Below are 12586 nucleotides of genomic sequence, written 5' to 3'. Positions count from 1 at the left end.
GACTCCCTAACCCCGCTAGACTCCCTAATCCTTACCCTCCCCCACCCCCCCGTGGCCAACGCTAAGGGTGCCCCGGACTTACCTTGTTTGAGCTGGCGTCCTCTGCGTTCCGGCATCGGGATTAACATAGGCGTCGGGACGTGATTTCAAGTGCTTTCAAGACACATACTGCATACTCGCCAAGGGATGTAGTAATGAGACCAGTGGCCGCTTTCAACCTGATACAAAATGTTCTGCTCCCTTAATTACCCACTGAAGTCACTAGTGCTGAATTAATATCTGTTAAAAGGCATCTCTGAACAGTTTGATCCAGCACAGGTAATTCCAGCAGTAATTTTATTTATTTATATATATATATATATATATATGTATATATATATATATATATATATATATATATATATATATATATATACAGGTTGAGTCTCCCATATCCAAAATGCTTGGGACCAGGGGTATTTTGGATATCGGAATATTCCGTATTTTGGAATAATTGCATATTATAATGAAATGTCTTGGAAATGGGACCCAAATATACACACAGAATGCATTTATGTGTTTTATACACCTTATACACACAGCCTGCAGGTGATTTTAGACAATATTTTTTATAATTTTGTGCATCAAAAAAAGTTTGTGTACATACATGAAATTCATTTATGTTTCATATACACCTTATACACACAGCCTGAAGGTTATTTTATACAATCTTTTTAATAATTTGTGCCTCAGACAAAGTTTATGTACATTAAACCATCAAAAATCAATGGTTTCATTATCTCAGTCATGCTGAAAATATTCCGTATTTCGGAATATTCCGTATTTCGGAATATTTGGATATGGGAGACTCAACCTGTGTGTATATATATATATATGTATATATATATATATATATATATATATAGCAAATGCGTGGGTGGCGGCACTCGTAGCGACTTGTTTAGGAGGCCAACTTTGTATCATTTACAAGTACCGCCACCCACGCATTTGCTGTATTGTTTCCTGGCATGACCAGGATTATGGAGGGCATCGGCGCATATTAACTCTGGATTTTGGGAGTGCCAAATCTATCTATCTATTTATATACATAATATATATGAGCTTGCCAACAGGGGTATAACTAGGTATTTGAAGGGCCGCATGCCCCATAGCAAAAGTTTGTAAGAGCCCATATGTACCACCCAGGGCTGCCATCAGAAATTGTGAGGCTCGGGACTGATAAAATCGGAAGGACAAATCAACCCCCCCCCCCCCCCCCTGCTACCTTATTCCTAAAAAAAAAATGTTGGCCAAAAATATCAAGCCTGCCCTCTTCTGTGTCTGCAGCGGATATCTGCTGCCGACCACTTTCATGCGCATGTGGGTTGCAGAAAACCTCCAAAAGCTGTAGTTTTTAAAGACTCGACCGCATTGGGGTTAGTATATCATGCGAGAGTGTGCCTCGACCAGCTGCTAATGCCTGCACTGCACTGAGGATGGTCCAATACTGAGTACTTCCTCCCCTCCCTGTCTGAGACACTGGGCCTGATTCAGAGCCGGACGCTATTTGCGCTCGCTCGTTCAGAAAAAGGGGCCGGCTATTTAAATTGAGCGCTCGCTCTTTGCGGTCTGTTGACGCCTCTATGTCTGAGCGAGCGTTCGAAACATGCGCTCGCTATTTTGTAAAGACGCCCCTTGGCCGCTCGCATCATACGTCATCTCCGCTATTTATTAGATTAATCGAGTACATCGAAAGGCGTATGAACTGCTCGCTATTCATGTGGTAGCATTTTCCTACCGCAATCATGCGAGCAGTTCAGGCTAAAAGACAACCAAGTGACGTGGTCGATGACGCTGCTTTGTTAATTATGCACTCCCTTAAAACGCCTGTTTTCACCGTTTGGCACGCCTGCGTTCGGATCTCCACTCCCCGTTTTCAAGCACCTTCCCCTGTTACCACCCACAAACGTCTCATTCTGTCACTCAAATTAGCAGGCACTCGCTATTTTGCGAGCACACGATTTCCGACCGCACTGACTGGTTGGCGCATGCGCAGATGTGCGAACAAATCGCTCAGAGCGAATGAGCGGCCGCTTACGAGCGGCTCTGAATCAGGCCCTCTGACCCCTTCTCCTCCCCCCCCGCATCCCCTCCCCCTCTTCTTCTCTGCCCAGTTAACTTATTCCTCTACTCCCGTCTCTGACCACGCCCACTCGCCCTTCCTCTCCTCTATAGCCTGTCTCTCTATTCCAGTCTTCCCTCCTCCTCTCCTGCCGCAGACTAGGAATGTCCACATGGCGGTGGCGTATCGATATCCTGGATATATATGGGTTCTCAATATCCGAAGAGATGCAGAAAAAATATATTTTAAATAATATCAATATTTAAACATACCAATATTTGCTGCTGCGCATGTGCAGTCTGCAGCAGGCCGGGGCGCAGAGGTGCTGCTCTGAGACGAGATGGACACAATGTATTGCAGTAGGAAAAGCTTTCTACATGCTAGATCAAGTGAGTTGAAACAACAAAAATATCACATCACATCATTCTGGGATAACTAGGGGGTGGTGTATTTAAGTTACGGGGGGTTGTGTTTGTATTGTCTGGAGGAGGTTGGTGTATTAATGTGGGGGTGTATTAATATTGTCTGTGGATTAGGGGTGGTTTATTAATATTGTATGACGATAGAATAGTGTATTTATGGTGTGGGAGTGTATTAATATTATCTGTATTATATGGCGTTCACTGATGCTTTCTGTATTATATGGTGGTCACTGTCACTGATGCCCTCTGTGACGTAAGGCAGTCACTGTGATGGTATCTGTATTACATTGCGGTCACAACTACTGTCTGTGTTATATGGCGGTAACTGATGGTCTCTGTATTTTATGGCCATCACACTCTCTGTATTATCTGGCAGTCAGAGATTTGCGTATGTGAAGTAGACTCTGGTACATACTTGCCGTAATGTATTTTCTGCTCCCTGGATGATGTCCAGAGAGCAGACACAAAAGATCACTTTGGGGGGCGTGGCTGGGTTTCAATGTCATTAGGCCCTGCCACTGTAAATTGTGGGATCTTGAGAAGGGGGCGGGGCTAAATGTTGCAATTTTTTTGCACCATTTAGCCCTGCCCCTCCACACAGAGTCGCGATTCCCGGCAATCATTTCCCTATCCTGCCCACTTCACTAGGAAGTGGACGGGATGCGGGAGATCAGAATACTCTTCCAGGGGTGCGGGGGGCTTCCCGCAACTTCCGGGAGAGTATGCTCTGGTACAGTTTACTAGATGTATGCGCCACCGCAGGAGGGGGCATGCGCATGGTGACTGCACATGGGCTCTTGTCCAGTCTTGAACCGCCCTTGAGGTCACTGATACTTTCTTCATTATTTGGCAGTCACCATAATGTTCTCTTCATTATATAGTGATCCCTGCAATGCTCTCTGTATTCCTGTATATGGCAGGCACTGCAATGCTCTCTGCATTTTATGGTGGCAGGACCATAACTAGGGGTGTGAGGGCAGTGTCATCGCATAGGGCACATAGCCCAGGGGGGGGCACAATCACTACATCACGGCAACTGCAATGGTCACAGAAAGAACCTGCACAGTTGACCAAGAAGTCTACTCTTTAGTCCATGACCCCGCTAATGCGTGACGTTTTACCATAGTATAAATGTGCATTAAAAAATATATATATATGTAGTATTCTCTATTTTTATAGCATCTTAAGTTACCCCCTCTAGCTCTCTCTTTTCGACCAGGTTCGTGCAATATATCACACACCCCCTGTGATGTAGCATACATCCTTGAGGCACAGATCCCCTGTAATGCAACACTTGCTCCGTAGCAGGGATGTAGTCTGGAAGCCAATGGTCTAAATGCCGACCGCCGGCTTCCAGACTCTCTAATCCCGGCGTGGTACTAATGACAGGCGTCGAAAACTTGATGCCTGTCATTGACCATACGCTGGAAGACTGACGCCCGGCACACTGAACGAAGGTAAACCGGGCACAGACAGCCGCTGGGGGGGGGGGAGGGTTAAGTTTAGGTCTCCCGGGAGGACTTAGGGTTAGGCACACCCCCTGGGAGGGTTTGGTTTAGGCTAGGGGAAGGGGGGGTTAGGGTTAGGCACCCCCGGGGGGAGGTTAGGGTTAGGCAGAGGGGAAGGGTTTAGGCACTTAGAGGGGGGATTAGGGTTAGGCACTTGGGGGGAGGTTAGGGTTAGGCACCCCTAAGGGAGGGTCAGGGGGGGAATTAGGTTAGCGATACTTATCTTAGGGACGATCGGGATCTTCACCCTTGCCGAGCTGTCGCTATCGGGATTTGAACCGCCGACCGCATACCTACTACACCCTCCAGCACACATATCCAGTAAATCAGCAGACATTATGGGCACAAGTCACTTGTAATTCACGCAACCTGGGGCCATACTTAGCTACTTTTGTTGATGCCTCTCCAGGAGAAGCCCGGAGAGTAAATTCAAGTGGACGGTAATGGGCGGGGCCTGAGTATTCACGCCATTAGGCCCCGTCCCCTCTGTGCGGACCACAGATTGCCCGTAAGATTCATTAGGAAGTGGGCAGAATGCGAGAGAAGTACCTAGTCGTGTAGGGGGGGGGGGGTGCTACCTGAAAAATCGTGAGCCTCCCGCAGGTTCCAGGAGAGTAAGCAAGTATGCCTTGTTCATGCAGTACAGTCACTTATGTGGCCATCAATGTGCTGGAGACCTGCGGCCATTTTCTTGTAGCACACATCCTCCTCATTCTTCTGCCAAGTGTTTACATTTTTGGTGGAAGGAGAGTGAGATGACATCATTAGTGTTCCGATCTCAGAGCGATTGCTAGGGAGATGATCCGCGCTGGCCATGTGGGGAGAAGGGAAGGAGGCAGATGATCCTGCTGGGAAGGAGGCAAATGATCTGAAAAATTGCTGAAAGTGATTGCTGGATATTAAGATATGAGGTAATGACTGTGATGAAAGGAGATGATGGTGATATGAGGGACTGTAAGGATGATCAGTGCCGTAACAGGGCTTTAATGTACCCTGTGCTGGCCCCGCCCCCTTTGTGTGTGACATCATGATGTTGTGAATAGACGATATTGACAATATATCGGACTGATCCTTCGGATTGGCCAAAATATTGTTTGTGTACCCAGCTTAACACTGTTTTTTTTTTCACCTGTGGTGGTAAAATTAGGATCGATCACCATGGGCGAGATGCATGACGCATCGCACTTGCGATGCATTCCGCCGGTCATCGCATGCATGCCAGCTTTGGCAATGCCGGTATGCATGGCAATCCCCGCAAAGGACCGCTCTGTCGGTAAGAGCGGGCCTTCTCGATGGAGGAGCTTCCGGGGCTATGACCTAGAAACCCCTCCAGTGTCGTCCTGCGCATGCCGCAGGTGGGCGCTGGGAGGGATCAGATTGGATCTCTCTCTATCAGCACACGGCGGAGAAAACCCCACAGGCTTCTATGGGTAACGCCATCAGGAAGATCGCGTTACCCACGGTAGCCAAGTCCTGGAGTGCATCGCACTACAGGGCATGGTGCATATGGGGTTTGACCGCATTTTTTTACCCTGGATGCATCTCGTGGGCCATATTCAGAGTTGAACGCTATGTCTATGTTCGTGCAGTTGAGTGATTATCGGTGGCTTGCGCATGCGTCACATCCACATGCGCTGCGAATTAACCGCGATCGCCTAGAGGATTCATTCATATTTGACTAACAGGAAGAACCGTTTTGTGGGTGGTTACAGGGAGTTCCGGCCAAAATGTGGGTGTATCGGGTCCATTTCCTGGGCGCGTACTAGTCAGCGCCTGCGATCGCGCACGCAAAGAACAAAGCTTCAGTGTCTCAAATACTGCAGATATTCTGAGTGACCATAGACTCACTTTAGACTCATCTCCACATACCTGTCCCACATCATTTACACCTCCACACACCTGTCCCACATCACTTACACCTCCACATACATGTCCCACATAATTTACACCTCCACATTCCTGTCCCGCATCATTTACACCTCCACATACATGTCCCACATCATTTACACCTCTATATACCTGTCCCACATCATTTACACCTCCACATACCTGTCCCACATCATTTACACCTCCACATACATCTCCCACATCATTTACACCTCTACATACCTGTCCCACATCATTTACACATCCACATACCTGTCCCACATCATTTACATCTCCACATAACTATCCCACATCATTTACACCTCCACATACTTGTCCCACATCATTTACACCTCCACATACTTGTCCCACATCATTTACACCTCCACATACCTGTCCCACATCATTTACACCTCCACATACCTGTCCCACATTATTTACACCTCCAAATACCTAGCCCACATCATTTACACCTCCACATACCTAGCCCACATCATTTACACCTCCACATACCTGTCCCACATCATTTACATCTCCACATACTTGCCCCACATCATTTACACCTCCACATACCTATCCCACATAATTTACACCTCCACATACATGTCCCACATCATTTACACCTCTATATACCTGTCCCACATCATTTACACCTCCACATACATGTCCCACATAATTTACACCTCCACATACCTGTCCCACATCATTTACACCTCCACATACATGTCCCACATCATTTACACCTCCACATACCTGTCCCACATCATTTACACCTCCACATACCTGTCCCACATCATTTACACCTCCACATACATGTCCCACATCATTTACACCTCTACATACCTGTCCCACATCATTTACACATCCACATACCTGTCCCACATCATTTACATCTCCACATACCTATCCCACATCATTTACACCTCCACATACCTATCCCACATCATTTTCACCTCCACATACTTGCCCCACATCATTTACACCTCCACATACCTATCCCACATAATTTACACCTCCACATACATGTCCCACATCATTTACACCTCTATATACCTGTCCCACATCATTTACACCTCCACATACATGTCCCACATCATTTACACCTCCACATACCTGTCCCACATCATTTACACCTCCACATACATGTCCCACATCATTTACACCTCTACATACCTGTCCCACATCATTTACACATCCACATACCTGTCCCACATTACTTACACCTCCAAATACCTAGCCCACATCATTTACACCTCCACATACCTAGCCCACATCATTTACACCTCCACATACCTATCCCACATCATTTTCACCTCCACATACTTGCCCCACATCATTTACACCTCCACATACCTATCCCACATAATTTACACCTCCACATACCTGTCCCACATCATTTACACCTCCACATACCTATCCCACATCATTTTCACCTCCACATACTTGCCCCACATCATTTACACCTCCACATACCTATCCCACATAATTTACACCTCCACATACCTGTCCCACATCATTTACACCTCCACACAGTGGCGGGCTGGGCCCGGGGGCAGGGTGCCATGTGCCCCCCGGGCCGCAGCGTCATGCGGGCCGCGGGCAGTCTGTGTCACTGTGATACAGACTGCACCGCGTGTGTAGCGCTGACCGGACGGAGTTCGGTCAGCGCTACACAAGTGACAAACACACAGCCGCCGGCTCCGGCAGCTGTGTGTTTGTTTTGATCAGCAGCCAATGAGAGTCTGTCAGACTTCTCATTAGCTGCTGCTGCGCCCACTGCAGGAGCCGCTCCATCTTCCGGCTCCCGCAGTGGGCAATGGGAGAGGTGTTATGACGTCATATGACGTCTCTCCCATAATGCAGAGCGGGCTGGCCCGGGAAGGACAGACGGAGGAGCGGATGGCGGTGGTGGGAGCGGGGATTCAGGTAAGTGTTTTTTGTTTGTTTTTTTACTATGTGTGTCTACTGGGGGGGAGGGGCTGGCACTGCAAGGGGGGAGACCACTACTGGGGACACCACAAGGGGGGAACCACTACTGGAGGCACTGCAAGGGGGGGGCTACTACTAATGGGGGCAATGCAAGGGAGGGACTACTACTACTGGGGGCACTACAAGGGGGGTACTACTGTGGGCACTACAAAGGGGGAACCACTACTGGGGGCACTACAAGAGGGAGGGACCACTACTGGGGGCACTACAAAAGGGAACCACTACTGGGGGCACTACAAGAGGGAGGGACCACTACTGGGGGCACTACAAAGGGGAACCACTACTGGGGGCACTACAAGAGGGAGACCACTACTGGGGGTACTACAAGGGGGAGATTACTACTGGGGGCACTACAAGGGGGACCACTACTGGGGACTATAACTGGGGGCACTTCAAGGGGGGGGACTACTACTGGGGGCACTACAAGGGGGGGGACTACTACTACAAGGGGGGGACTACTACTACTAGGGGCACTACAAGGGGAGGGGACAACTACTAGGGGCACTGCATAGGGGGTAGGGGACTACTACTAGGGGCACTACATAGGGGGGAGGGGACTACCACTGGGGGCACTGCATCGAGGGACCACTGCTGGGGGCTCTATAAAAAGGGCAATACTGGGGGTACTGCATAGGGGGGAGATTACAACTGGGGCCACTATTTAAGGGGCACTGCATAAGGGTTACCACTATTGGGGGCACTGCATGGGGTGTGGACTGCTACTGGGGGCACTATATAAGGAGCACTGCATAGGGGGTACCACTACTGGGGGCACTATATAAGGGGCTTACTACTGGGGGCACAAGGGTCACTGCACAGGGGGGACCACTACTGGGGGCACTGTATAAGGGGCACTGCATAGGGAGGATCACTACTGGGGGCACTACTGGAGGCCTGCATAAGGGGGTCCTCTCCTGGGGCACAGGGGGGCACTGCATATGGGCACCACGACGGGGCTGACCCTAATCTTTATTTTTACTTTACATTAAACCCATATGGCCAGCCTCCTCCCTGGAACACTTGATGGGGGAGGGGGGGGGTGCCGTAGCACGCAAGTTCTTCGGGCACCCTGGCTACACGCTACTCCTCTGCCAGGGCCGCCTGCATGCATTTTCCCCCCAGGCTAAAAGTTGCCAGCCAGCCCCTGCCTCCACATACCTGTCCTACATCATTTACACCTCCACATACCTGTTCCACATCATTTACACTTCCACATACCTATCCCGCATAATTTACACCTCCACATACCTGTCCCGCATCATTTACACCTCCACATACCTGTCCCGCATCATTTACACCTCCACATACCTGTCCCGCATCATTTACACCTCCACATACCTGTCCCACATCATTTACACCTCCACATACCTGTCCCACATCATTTACACCTCCACATACCTGTCCTACCTCATTTACACCTCCACATACCTGTTCCACATCATTTACATCTCCACATACCTGTCCCACATCATTTACACCTCCACATACCTGTCCTACCTCATTTACACCTCCACATACCTGTCCCACATCATTTACATCTCCACATACATGTCCCCCATCATTCAACCCATTATTGAACTTTTCAGAGAAATTCACCTGAAGACTGACATGTCTTTATTGGCCAAGATATACTATTTAAACCCTTCTAAGTACATCATTTTTCATTTTTCATTGGGAGGGGTGTACCAGAGGTTCTGCACTGTTGGTCTGATTCAGCAAGGATCGCAACTGATAAAGTGTACGCAGATGGGCGATTGTTGCGTACTGCGCATGTATTGCAGTACACGTGTATGAATGCCTCACTGCAATCGGGACCGATTGCAGTGAGTACACAGACCCATTGCAGAGAGATTGACAGGAAGTACCGTTTGGGGGTGGTGACGGGAGGGGTGGTCGGAGAAAAGCAGGCGTGTCCATGCGTTTGAACGCCGTTGTAGTGGTGTGCATAAATTAAATGTGCGAGTGGCTCCGATGTACTTCGATTTTACTGATGTTTTGGCTGGATTGCAAGGTATAAGGGATGAGCGTGAGGGGAAGTGGGTGTCTACATGTTGTTCATGCGAGTGCTTTGCGATTGCAATTATTAGCATACTTTCGTAGCAGAACTGCGTGCGCGATAGCGTCCGTGATTGCATCAGCCATCCTTCCTGAATCAGGCCCTGTGTCCTATAAATAAAGATCTCCCTACCATTTCACGTGCTCGGGAGAGTGCAAACAGTTTTTTCTTTTTTTAATTTGCAGGGTGAATGGAATTCGAGTTTGGAATTGTATTGCAAATGTAATTTTCAGTGCGAATTTCCCATGAAAATGTCTCGCACTAGCCAACTCACAGCTAATTGGATTGACCACTATGTTTGTCTGTCTGTAGCCAGAACATGCGTTGCCTGGTTTAATGGATAAGTGTGCAGCCTAGGGAGATATTGTTACAGCAGCTCATGCCAGTTAAACTGCAGAACTTAGCTTCCTCTGTGACAGGGTACAGACCCATCGGAGCCACAAGTGTTAATTACACTAGTTGGTGTAGAGATAGATAAGTAATCAGCTTTCTTGTCATTTAGAGGTTATAATTTATTGCTGATAAACTAAGGGCTGGTCAATTCGGTGATTTGTAGTCCTGCAATGTTAAGTGGTCAAACTCATTACAGCAATCCCTTGTTTTGGAACTAGTTGTTTCCAGTGAGGTGGGAGAGACATTTTTTTTTTATTTTATTTGCTGTGTAGTGCAAAAATCTCCTTCAGATTGTCGCAATTCCCAAATCCCCAGATGCCGGGGTTTAGGTATCGGTAAAATCCAACATGTTGGCATGTTGGATTTCACTGATTTGTCGATCACAATCAAAATATGATCATGATCAGCAAATCAGGATTTTTTTAACATGTAGAATTTCACTGATTCCCTGATGGATCGGTGACAATCGATAGCCACTAGTTGGCATTTCCGGTCCGACCAGGTGATAACGCGATATGTTCTAGATTAATCATAAACCTTACTGATTATAAAAAGGAGATAATCACCATATAAATGGTAATGTCCACATTAGTATATGGATCTCCTTGATATTCCTTGTAGTAAAATCTCCTTAGTAAATGACTGACAGAATTGTTCCACCTCCACTCGTACTTGTCAGGACAGCATCAGCATGGGAGGACACATGGGAAAAGAATATATAGTGCAGATCATACATGCCTACCCTCCCGGTTTTCGCGGGAGGCTCCCGATTTTTCGGGTAACCCCCCGCACCCCCGGAAGGGTAGGCATTTCTCCCGCATTCTGCCCACTTCCTAGTGAAGTGGGCAGAATTAGGAGAATACCCGCGGCAATCGTGGGTCTCCGTGAAGGGGGCGGGGCTTACGCCGTGATTCTGCATGAATCACAGCATTTGGCCCCGCCCCCTATGTAAATTGTGCCCAATCGCGGCAATTTTACCGCGAGGGGCGGGGCTTAAAGACGCCAATTGTCAAGCCCCGCCCCCGTCGGCCCCCTGCTGCTTCTCTTACCCGGGCTTCTCCCGGGAAGAGAATATTAAAGGTAGGCAACCCTGGTGCAGATCAACCTTTTTAAAGGACAAATACAGATTCTGAAATAAATGAAAATGCTTTTACGTAAAGACAGCTTCTTAATTATACATGAAATCTTGTAAATGCAGACTTACAACACAAACACACAACTTATTCCAGCAGCAGAAAAATAAATGATTTGAAATGACTAGCATGGACTTACAAGACAACAGTCAGCCAATTGTTTATACATACGTATCAGCACCCTCGACTCTCAACCTGCACCTTCTCCTGTTCTCACCCCCTCTGTCTTTGGTCAATACTTTATAATGTCATTTGTCCATACCCCCAATACATCCAAAATGGCGAATATTCATTTATTTAATATTCATACGTGCTAGACCTTAATTGGTTATATGACCTAACCATAATATTGACAATATAATATGTTATCTTCTTTTTCTGTTCCCATGTAGCCTTCAGCTCCTGCTTCTTGCAGAACAAGGCTATCTTGATTTAACTCTTTTTATTTATAAAATCTGGGACTTGCAGCCTACTAGTCTGTACACACTTAAACCTGACATTTTAAACGTACAATTCTTATTGCTAAACCATTAAACAAGATGGCTGCTGCATCAGACACAGGATTTGCTTACTTTAAAGAGGAAAGGGTAGGCCTTATCTGCTCTAGGCCTGAGGCCATTCCACAAATACGGTCTTCTGCAACTCACACAACTAATTTATATATTCTCAATTATTTCTATATACTCTTAATTGCAATAAAAGTAATAGTGATATACATAAGCATGCATATATTCTAGGGGTGAGCGGGTTCGGATTTCTGAAATCCGAACCCCCCCGAGCCCCCCCGATCCGAGTCCGATCCGAGTCAGGCTCGACTTTTCCCGCCTGACTCGGATCTGAAATCGAGGCAAAACGTCATCTTCCCGCCTTCCGAGTCTCGCGGGTTTTGGATCCTATATAAGGTACACACGTCGGCGCCATTTTCTCACTCGGCTGTGGACAGTGAAGAGGGAGGGTGGGAGTTAGGGCTGTGTAGTGTAGTGTAGTGTAGTGCTGCTGTTGTCCACTACTTCAAAGTCCATAGGGGCTGGCTGTGTTGTGCTGTGCTGCTGTTGTTAATAGGGGCTGTGTCCACTACTTCAAAGTCCATAGGGGCTGGCTGGACTGTGTTGTGCAGT

The sequence above is a fragment of the Taudactylus pleione genome, unplaced genomic scaffold, assembly GCF_031769625.1.
Source record: "Taudactylus pleione unplaced genomic scaffold, aTauple2 ptg000711l, whole genome shotgun sequence".
In the NCBI taxonomy this organism is placed as follows: Eukaryota; Metazoa; Chordata; class Amphibia; order Anura; family Myobatrachidae; genus Taudactylus; species Taudactylus pleione.
This window is presented reverse-complemented; position numbering follows the sequence as displayed.